At 40.4% G+C, this 11,599-nt stretch overlaps 1 long non-coding RNA gene and 1 pseudogene across 1 annotated transcript in view; both read left to right on the forward strand.

The window, feature by feature from the left end:
* The first annotated feature begins 291 nt into the window (after positions 1-291).
* LOC149117508 (uncharacterized) overlaps positions 292-11,599 on the forward strand; it is a 60,368-nt gene continuing 49,060 nt past the window's right edge. The window contains exons 1-2 of the long non-coding RNA XR_016205690.1: positions 292-458; positions 3,173-3,274. This is a non-coding gene — a long non-coding RNA (uncharacterized LOC149117508). The remainder of the gene's footprint in view (positions 459-3,172; positions 3,275-11,599) is intronic.
* LOC149117509 (uncharacterized) lies at positions 6,318-8,267 on the forward strand (annotated as a pseudogene).

The raw sequence follows: 11,599 nt of genomic DNA on the forward strand, positions 1-11,599 counted from the left end.
TCTGTCAAGTTTTAGTTACGGCTTGTTCAAAGCGATTGCTTTGTAGTTGAATGTGCTTTCAAAGTATAGGATGAAAATGAGATTTTCTGCATGCTTCTACGTTCAGTACGATGTTAAAGTATTTTGGTTGAGAGGTCTTTCTCCGCATAAGGTTTTAGTGAGCAAAACCGGCAGATCGAAGACAAAGACTGTGCTTTTTCATTGTATTTGCATTCCAATTTAGAGCCGGAAATTTACCATCATCCCTCAGCATAATCCGTTTTTCATCACTTTCAACCAATCATTACGATGACTATGATATATAATCACTTGTTATCTGATCCTGAAGGCCTCTTCAAGAGTTTTGCTTTCCTGATAACACATTGTTTGTTTTGGAAAAAAGCAATTTTCAAAAGACACACCTGAACCGAAGCTCGAGGGTCAAATTCTGGAGTAAAGGTCAAAGAAAAGGATAAAAGGTTTGTTTGCATGATGCTGTGTTGTCTGCATGCCAGACATCCAGCAGACATCAGATGTACATGCTTTGCGGTATCGCTGTGTAAAGCACGAGTGACTGGTTGTCGAGATCTACTGCTATGGGTCATTTTAAGGGATTCTAGTCCACATACAGTGGCAGTCAGTTGCGAGGCGTCACAGTGTTCTTTATTCCTTACATGTAACTACATGTATTCCCGCTTCTGCTGCACTAGTACTTAGCTACACTCAAGCGAGAGATTTATGTATTTTCTCCGGGAATATCAGAGATATTTCTAGCACGAACATCGTTGTATGACCTCTTATCAGCGTAAACGTTATAAATTGCATAGAACGATAACGAACGTATTTAGTGGCTAGAAATACGAACAACAAATCCAAAAAATGTCTTCCCTTTCTTCTTTTGCATATTACTTATGTCAAAAATTTTTGAAGTGATTTAATCGAGTTTTAGTTCCACTTTTAGGAAGGAAAACAGAAAAGCAAGAACTCACTAAAATCGATGTAAATAAAACGGTCAAACTCCTAAAACTCCTCATCAACTTGTAGTAATATCAGATAGTAATACACAAATGAAGCAAAAGAACGCACCTTTTATTGTATTTTTCCCTTATTTCTAGCTGCGAAATACTTTCATTACTGATTCCATTTTAAGGCCTGACCAAACGCACGCAGCTGTATTTAAACGCAACATATTCAAAGCGATTGCTTTATAGTTGAATGCGCTTTCAAAGTATAGAATGAAAATGAGATTTTCTGCATGCTTCTATGTTCAGTACGACGCTAATGTATTTTGGTTGAGAGGTCTAAATTCGTGTGAGTAAAACAGAAGACAAAGATTGCGGTTTTTTCATTGTATTTGCATTCCAATTTAGAGCCGGAAATTTACCATCATCCCTCAGCATAATCCGTTTTTCATCACTTTTCATCAATCATTACGATATATAATAACTTGCAATCTGATCTTGAAAGGTATTTCAAGAGTGTTTTTTCCTGATAACACACTATTTATTTGGGAAAATACCATTTTCAAGCGACACGCCTGAACCGAAGCTCGAGGGTCAAATTCTGGAGCAAAGGTCAGAGAAAATGATAAAAGGTTTGATAGCATGTTGTGCTATGTTGTCATCATGTCAGAATTTAGATTTACATACTTTGCGGGATCGCTGTATAAAGCACGAGTGACTGTTTGTCGAGATGTACTACTATGGGTCATTTTAAGGGATTCTAGTCTACCTAGAGTGGCAGTCGGTTGCGAGGCGTCGCTGTGTTCTCTGCACTGTACATGTATTCCCGATTCTGCCACACTCGGCTACACTCATAGCGGGAAATTTGTGTATTTTCTGTGGTGATACCAGAGAGACTTTGAGAACGAACATCGTCTTATATGATGTTGTGAAACCGCGTAAATATTCTAATTTGTATGGGACACTGAAGAACGTATGCAGTGGCTAGAAATACGGAAACAAAATTCAAAAACATGTCTTTCCTTTCTTTTGTTGTTTTTATTGTATTTTTCCCTTATTTCTAGCTGCGAAATACTTTCGTTACTGATTCCACTTTAAGGCCTGGCCAAACGCACGCAACCGTATTTCAACGCAACATTGTTGCTCACATGTTTCACATTTTTGATCACCCTGTTACACCTCTGTAATGTATCAGTCAATTCCAGCAGTGCCCATCCCCCCCCGGGCAACCGCGGGGCATTTGCTCAAGTTGTCAGTCCCGGGGGTGGGGCATCTGCAATTTTATCGTGGCCCGGGGGCTGGGCATTTGCGTACCCCGGGGCGACCCCCGGGCATTCGACACACGTGTTTTGGAAAGTGCCATGGATGAGTTTATCGGGAAAGACGAGGCGTTTGTCGAACAATGGCTTGTCCGTCAGGGACTAGAGAAACTTAAAGTTATGTTTTCTCAATTTTAGATATTTCTTCATTACTTGTAAGCATATAAATATAAGCGACAAGGTGAACTATATTTTGTTTATCACAAAACAATAACTGACGTGAACACGACTATTTCGCATTTCGCATTCAAAACTAGCCTAGCATTTTTTAAATTCATGAAACTGGAGTTAAAATACTTAAGGTTTGCGAATTCAAATGATGCGATCTTGAAGACAGATCTTGCAAGCTTAAAATGCAATGCATCATCATTTAAAATGTCTTGATTCTTAACAGAAAAAGTAGCCTGCGAATACAGGCGCCTATCATCGCTCACGGCTGGGGGCACGCCCGCCGCAATCCCAGCTATCCTCTAGCAAACTGTTAAAAACAAATATAAAGAAATAAATATAATCAGAATCAACTAACACTTACTGTTGTCCTTGAAGTCTTACCGTCGCATTAAAATACTGAACAGTTGACCGTTAATTCACTGATTAATTTAAAAACTACGGAGGTGTTGGAAGGCGACGATCCCGGGGGCGGGGCATTTGCCCTCTTTCTTCGTCCCCACCCCGGGGCATTTAGACAGCTTATGTTTCCCCAACCCGGGGAATTTGCCCATTTTTAAAAAAAAAATGCTAATGCCCGGGGGTTAGCCCGGGGGGGGGGGGGGGGGTGGGCACTGCTGGAATTGACCGATGCATAACTGACCGGAAACCAAACATGTGCAACATGTAGCAGTTGGCCCACCTTTGTAAACAACTTAGTTAAAAGCCCGACTATGCCGCAACATAAGTTTATTCATTCTGCAGATAACTTCTATCAAAGAGCAGTTTGATGAAAATGAACCAAGTAAAGTTGGTTGCTGTGCTAATTCTAATTTGCCTGGCGACGTCATTGGTGATTGACAGTGGGTAAGTACACAGGTTTCAAACTGTGTTCCAACGACCACGGGAGGCAGTGGAGAAAGATCCTGGGAACGAGGTTGCAAACTAGCCTGTTCCAGGCTCTCGGTAGTTGGAGACGAGCGAAAAACAAAGAGGGTGAGCCAGAGAAAAAACGAGGGAGGACTAAGTCCCCCTCGTTTTTTCTCTCGTTCGCCCTCTTGCCTGGACCAGGCTAGCTTCAAACTTATAAAACTCTGTCTTCAATTTAAAAATATCTTGCTTAGCAACCAGGGTTCGGTTGCTTATGGGGGCTAATCAAAGATTAGCATGAATTTGACGTTTTCAGTCTTACTTTGACCTAAATCAAACTCTACAAGACATTGGCATAAATACGGTTTTACACAGGCAAATAGCTAAGGATGAGAAAATCACTTTCTTGATTTTAAGAACTGAAGACTTCAGCATAATGTAAGAGTTTTATGAAGATCAGGAAATGAAATTATGAAATTGAATCAATGTATGAGAAATTCACTCAATGAAGTTTTCAATTAAACACTGCCTTAAGCCATTTTGTCATTTTCGAGATTTGAGCGAATTTAGGTTATCACCCCACAGTGCTGAAATTATATGGTGTTGGTAGGATCAAAAGTTCCGTGTCCTGACCAGGTCAGCTGCGACACGTACCCAGTCTCGGCCGAGATTTCAACTTTTCAACCAGCTCGCTAACATGGTAAAAGAGGAGTGTGTGTGCGCTTTATAGGCATGGCGATTTCTGAATAGCCTTGTGCCTCTGTTTCAAAACAGTCCTCGTGGAACACCTTTTATACGATTTTCATCTGCGGCCCCGTCCACACCACCTTGGAGAAATTTGAAAATGCAGCTTTATTTCAGCAGTGAGGCCTACCGTCCACACTTATCCGCAACGAAAACGGAGCTTTTCGAAAACGCCCTTCAGACCGGAGGAATTTGAAAACGCCGGCTCTGCGTTTTAGTGCGGACGGGAAACATTTTGAAAACCATGGAACTTATCGAAAACGATGACGTCACGATAATCATGTGATTTTCCTGCTCGAGTTTCCCTCAAACACAAATCCAAAATGATCAGTGATTGTTGCGTTTTCAAATTTCTCCGGCGCAGTGTGGATGGAAAACATTTCATGCGTTTTCAGAGTAAAAGCGCCTTTTTGAAATTCCTCCAGCATAGTGTGAACGGGACCTGAATGGTTTCGCACGAAGGCTAGTTTTGACACACGCAAAATTCGACTTCGGAAATGTCTATTGATTTGCAGCAAAAGATGACTCTGCAGGCCTTGCATTGTGCGTTCAACGCAAAACATTGTGAGTAAATGTTAATTGCAGCGAAAATTCGAATCGTTTCCGAATAAAGTTTTGAAGTTAATCTCGCCAGACTCCTGCTTTAACACCTTAGGGCAAATAGCCTAAATTCACTTAAATAACGTTTAAACACCTCAGGATGGAAAGAAATAAGACAAAAAATATGTCGATAAACTTAATTCAGTGAATTAATCATACATTAATTGATTTTAATCTTAGTTCCTGATCTCCATACAAACTGATTTGAGCCGCCTCTTCGAGTCGTACGCTCCTAAGTGTGACTCGACGATATGGGTGAAATTCAAGGTAAAACCAGCAAAATTCACGGAATTGCAATACGACACGGTGAGTGACTAAAATTCGTATTTTTGATATCACAGAAATGCATACTTCGCGGTCAGACGCCGCCGTAGACGTCTCAGGTACTGGAACGGGAAGACTGCTCAGGAGTTTTACGAGGAAACCTTGCAGGATGAAGAAAGGGGTGGCCCTGAAGAGCAAAAATGTCCGGAATGCTACTGAGCATATTGTGATTCACTGAAAATATAATAGAGCGGTTTTCAGCTGAGCGTCGTAGAACCAAAATCAAAGTTATCAATCTGGCCAGTCACAAAAGACGAAACTAGTGCAGAGAACCAATAACATTACTCAAAGCAAATACATGCTGCTGACGCAAAGCGCGGGAAATCGTGTACGTGCGGGGCACGATAGACATTTTTCTTCTGATTGGTTAAGAAAGAAGCGCGAGTTTTTTCTTTTTAAACCAATCACTGAACCAAGTGAAGCAAAACTAATGATACACTTAACTGAAAACCGCTCTGAGAAAAGAAAAAACACTATCATGGGTGCTCAAAAGAGATAACTGATGATAATAAAAGTTGTAGGAAAAATGTCTTGTACATTTTGTATGTCTGAGCCGAATGATGCAAAACAATCAAGCTTCCGGAGTTTGTAAATTTTGCTATGTTTGTTTGCCTAATGTTTTCCTCTTTCTTCTCATAATATGAAAATAACCACAATGAAAGCTTGCGAAAGGTACCTGCTAGTCGAATGTAAGATTGACTAGTCTGTTCACAGACCTCCTAACATATATAGTCGCGGGTGGCGCGAACAAGATGATACAGGCACAGGCACAATTTTTAATACAAGCATAAAGTATCACAAGCACAAAAACAGGCATAAGTAAAAGAATAAGCCCAAGCAAAGGTTCAAGCACAGATAGTGGCGCAGGCACCAAGCAGGCACAGAACAGACGAAAGCACAGGCATTAGCACAAAACATGCGCAAACACAAGCAAAAGTAATAAAACAGGCATAAGAACAAGGACAGGTACATGAATAAGCATAATTGAAGCACAGTAAAGCACAAGCGTTAGTGTAATCAAAAGCACAAGAACAAGTATAGGCAAAAAAATAGATACATAAAGGCACGGCATACGCCTAAGTACAAGCACAGGCATATGCATAAACATAAGCAATACAAGCATAAGCAAGTGAAAACACTAGACTGACATAAACACATGCTGAACGAACATGTTTGTCTCTTTTTATTCTCATGCTGTCCTTAAATTGAGGTGAGAACGCGGTGACATCAAACACACTGAAGCATTAGTACATGGCAGTCAACCAGGTACAGCTCACTACGACCCAGACTTCTGCGAAAGTATCTAAAATAAAATGGTGGCTCCCCCATTCTCGTCCCCAGCACGGCTTTATTTGATGAGAATGAGCTGGTGTTTCTTTGTTATGTATCCCACATCCCGTTAATTCTGCGGTTGTTTGTCTCCTTATGCTTCATTCAAGTGTCCTAATTTTCTTATGCTTGTCCTCATTACTCTAGTGAAACCTGGTCTTAACATACAACGTCTAGCAGGCCGTTTAAAGGGCTTGATCAGCGGAGAGGAGCGCGCAAGCTAGGTGTGGTGTTCCAGACTTGCTCACCTTTGCGGTCTTCCAAGACCCACAAAGCCAATCTTAGTATGAGGCCTATTTTATCTGCAGCTGGAATCTACAATTACAACCTGGCTAAATGGTTGGAGGAAACACTGAAACCACTCTCTATTAACGAGTACACCATTACCGATGCCATTCGTTTCTCTGAAGAAATCCGCAACTCACCCATTGGAGATGATGACATTTTGGTTTCTTTCGATGTCGCATCCCTTTTAACAAACGTACCTTTAAATGAGACTATCAACATCTTAGTCGACAAAGCATTTGCCAACGATTGGTTCAACCAAACCTATGACCTTAACCTGCAAAAGGATCAACTCGCCAGACTCCTTGAAATCGCCACTACTAACCAGCTTTTCCAATTTAATGGCCGGTTGTATGAGCAAGTCGACGGCGTGGCAATGGGTTCGCCCCTTGGCCCTCTAATGGCTAATGTTCTCATGTGTCACCTTGAAGACAAGCTTACCCGTAATGGTTTGATGCCTAGGCTATACAAGAGATATGTTGATGATACCTTGGCCAAAATGCTTAGCACTGATGCTGCAGTTGATTTCCTGACTACCCTTAATGGCCTCCACCCCAGCCTGTCGTTTACGATGGAGCTTCCGGTTGATAACAAGATCCCCTTTATCGATATGGAAATAATCAAGAACGGAACAAAGATTGAAACACAAGTGTACAGAAAACCGACTGACACTGGCTTGCTGTTGCATTTCCAAAGCCACACGGATAAACGCTACAAACATTGCTTGCTCAAAACAATGATTCATCGTGCATACGCCCTACCTTCTTCAACTGAAGCTTTCAATCAAGAATGCACTAGACTTCCCTCCATCTTTATTCGACTTGATTATCCAATAACGACCATTAATTCCACCATTAACAAATTTATCCTGAACCTTTCATCCGGTGTACGTGAAAGACAAGTGGAAGACGGCCGTGTCTTACGAGTTAGTCTTCCCTTCAAGGACCAAACATCAGCTAATGCAGTTAGAAGGCAAATGCGCGATCTCAACCACAAGATTGGCACTACCCTACAACCAGTATTTATTAGCAAGAAACTGGAAAAAGACCTCAAGCCCAAAGAAATCAAGCCTCCGATCGTAAATCAACAATGCGTGGTTTACTTATTTTCATGTGATCTGTGCGATGCAGATTATGTCGGCTACACAGCCCGACACCTCCACTAACGCATTGCTGAACATAAAAACTCGGCGATTGGAAAACACCTTTTGGAAGCCCACGGGGACATAAGCCTCCTCAACGAAAGCCAGTTTCGAATTCTCCGAAAGTGCCAAGGGAAATTTGATTGCCTCGTCTATGAGATGCTTTGCATAAAGAAACGGAATCCAAGCTTGAACACGCAAACTGACTCCATCCGTGCGAAACTCTTTGTTTAACTTTAAACATTTTAACACACCCATTGAACTATTGTTTTACTGACTATTTATACATTTTTTATCAACTATCATTTTGACTTGATAATGACGTTAGCTCAATGTCGAAACGTCTTCGTTTTTTAACAAAATTTTTAACTTTCTCAATACGCTTAGAAATATTTTATCGCAATTTTTTATTGTTAAATGTTTAGAAAAATCGCTTCTTATTCGTATTCATAAGTCACTTTTTTTTCCAGAAGTCACTCTTCATCACGTAGAAGCTGAGCTGGAAATTAATTCAAAGATGGACTTCAACACTGTTTAATAATGTAGTTAGTGTCGTGTTTGTCTTCAGCACCAACATATGACGACTCTACAGTGTGGTGCGTATTGTATTCATGACCACTGCTGTGCAGAAAATGTGCGATCTTTACTATTATGACCAACGTATAATTACAGTTGAAAAGAAAACTTGCTTTCATCGCCCGAAATGTAATCTCACATCTCTTGTTTTGAAAGGTAAACAGGTTTAAAGGGAGTATCGAAAGCATGCAAAACACCCTGTTTGAGCTAACTTATAGACATGGACAGAGTTACTCAAACCATTTAAGCACGATTAAGCTAATCCAAGATAAGCTCGGATTTGATTTACCTTACGTAACGTTTCATTGAGCAGGCGCGGATCTAGGAAAAATGTTGACCGATTTAGTGCAAAACGAGCGCCGAAGGCGCAAGCTCCTAGAGCGGTCCGGGGGCATGCTCCCCCGGGAAATTTTTTCAATTTTAACTACCTAAAGTACCCTTTCCTGGCTTTTTGAGTCAGTCAGACAATATATTTGCCAGTTCCATTCTCCTTGGATGAAGCCTTGCAAATCTGCGAATTACTTCGTGAAAGTCAATGTCCATGTTGTAATGAATGTGCAGCAAGGCAAGTCCTGTCAATCTCGTCTGTAACTGATCGTGCTTCGTAAATATGTTTTCAGTCGCCTCAAAGCCATTGCTAGAACGAGTTTCCACTGCAAAGATAAATCATTTGTTCAAGTATTACCAAGAGGACAAATTTCAGTCCAGACAAACACGTCTGGGTATCACGTCAGCCAGGCGTGTGCATACCGAACGAAAATAACTTTTCAGTAAAATTAATTTGTCCACTCTCAACCATTATTAACAAAGACCCGAACTAACCTTTTTTCCTGAAGTAGTCAGTAATTTGTGACATCTTGACGTTGTTATCTATTCCACACTCTTGTTGAAGTCGTTTTCCAAAGAAGTTGAATGATCATACAGGCTAACCGAGTAGCAGAATTGCACAAATCGCCCGGGGAAATCTAATTTTGGTCTAGACGCCCGCGGCGATGATGTGATGGCGTGACCGCCGTCGGGAGACTCGTGATTTCCCGGCTGTAAAATTTTGCCACTAGAACGTGTCTATGACCCTTGTCTATTTCCGGTAATTGGCAAAAAAAGAATAAATAAAAAATAAATGTCAAAACTATTTTCGAGATTCAACTTGCAGTTTACTTTTATTAAAAATATATACATATCTATTGATTTTTTTTCTATTATGAAAATTCTGACCGATTTCCGTAAAACGGTTGAAACCGGTATGGATCCGCGCGTGCTTGTTTACAGTCTATCGAACTTTATCTCTGGCAAACTTTGTTAACCTTTCCTTTGTGTACTTTTGCAGTGAAAAAGCTAGTTCACTGCGTCAAATGGACAGGATAAACCTTCAGATACGGAGGGTACAGGAAACCTGAAAAATAACAGTTTAATAAGATAGAAAAACACCAAAGACATAATGATAAACCATAAAGGAACAAGGATGGTTAAGGATAGAGAAGATTAACACGGATTGCAAACGACGAATTTGAAAAATTGAGGCTAAACTTTTCAATATGCGCAAACCGTGACTGAGCTCCTTTAAATAAGCTTAAATTTGGCTATAGGCCGTAACAAAAATCACGAGAAATTATGAGAATTAAAGAAAATGTTCGAACAAATGGCAAGATTTAAATTCTACAAGGAAACTGAATTCTAGATATAGAAGCGCTAAATTAAAATACCGCAGGGCAGCACGTTCTTTTCAGCGAACTTCGTCCGCAGGAATTTTTACGGTCAAAATTAAAAATGTTGGTTGTATCGACGGTTAGATCTTCATGCGATTGCGTAAGCTTATTCATTGTCAGAGAAAAGTTTTTCTTCCAAAGATATTTTCCAAAGACGTGAAAAAGAGGTAAGAAAACTGAGTATGCGTCACAATTTGCGCGCGCATAAATGTCGTCATTATTAAAGTTGAATTATGACGCAACTGTAATTACTTAGCTGGACCAAAAGTACGTTTTACGACGCTTCAGCGCGGTGTTCTTGTCTGTGAGATTTTCGACAGTTAGAGGCCAATTTCGATTTATTAAATGTCTTACTTGGCTCCGAGGTTTAGGGGAATAAAACAAAAGAGACCGCCTCGGGTCTAAGGGATGAATAATTAACTTCTTTTTTTATTATTCCGTTAAGCCTCGCAGAGCCAAGTTAGAATTTTAATATATCAAAATTGGCCTATTAACTACAAACATAGCATATTCGGATCAAAATTCCTTTCAGGTGCGTGTTTTTCTCCCAAGTTGCTCATTTTTCACAATTCAAAGCACACAATCTTAACGTGGGATGCATTTCCTTTGTTCAAAGCATATTCTCGTGGCTGTAATGAATTTTAATGTGGGTATATATAAAGAAGTGTAGAATGACACACCCATTTTAGCGTCAGTCGCCGTTGCATTGAAGGCAAGGGCGAAGACATCTTAGTCGCTGTGCTCCCTTCAGGCAAGTCCATATTTTCTTTATTTATCGCCGTTGAATTGAAGGCAAGGGCGAAGACATCTTAGCCGATGTGCTTCCTTCAGGTAAGTCCACATTTTCTCTAGCTAGTTACGTGTCCTAGCTGTTTCCCTCGTCTTTCAATTTGATCATTTAATGGTATAATAAAACTTTCCTCAATGCTGTGAAAGCTTCGAGGTGCATGTGGTTTTCCTTGACACCGAAGACTGTATTTAGGCGAAGTTGAAAAACCGAATAACAAACGGCATTTCTCTTGTGAGTAACTGAATGATTATTTTTGATAAAATGTTTGTTTACAGCTTGATAATCTGCTTGGTTTGCCGTTTGACTTTGCCATTCGCAATTTGTTTCGTCACCTCGGAGCGCTACCATGTACACTCTTTTTAACTGTTATAAAAACAGAAAATTCCAACCGCCTTTGCCTTTGCTCTGATACGAAGAGAACAGTTATGTAGTTATATCAAAACCTATAACTAATCTTCAGTTCGTTCCCACTGCAGTGCACCACTTTGTTGGTAGTCGTTTAAAAGTGTTATTCCACATTAATTTTGAGGGAGTTTTGTTAAGCGCAAGGCCGATAGACGTCCGTTAACTGATACTAATACTCAATCAAGTCAGTTTTGCTTGAGTTAACACGCGAAAAACTTAACCATGACTTTCCTGTTTTTTTTTTTCACAAGAATTGACCAGAGGCAGCAAGTTATGTCCAAAGGAATTGAATTGGAGTGACAGGCGTCATTCACCAATTCAAATGAAGTGTAGCACGACCAGCTATGGACTCCTGGCAAGTTTCATGTTGACGACAACTCCGTTGAAGTTCAGATAAGTGAATCACAGTTGTCGCTAGATTT

Source organism: Orbicella faveolata, unplaced genomic scaffold (genome assembly GCF_042242905.1).
Source record: "Orbicella faveolata isolate gen_17 unplaced genomic scaffold, um_ofav_v1 contig_12, whole genome shotgun sequence".
Classification (NCBI taxonomy): domain Eukaryota; kingdom Metazoa; phylum Cnidaria; class Anthozoa; order Scleractinia; family Merulinidae; genus Orbicella; species Orbicella faveolata.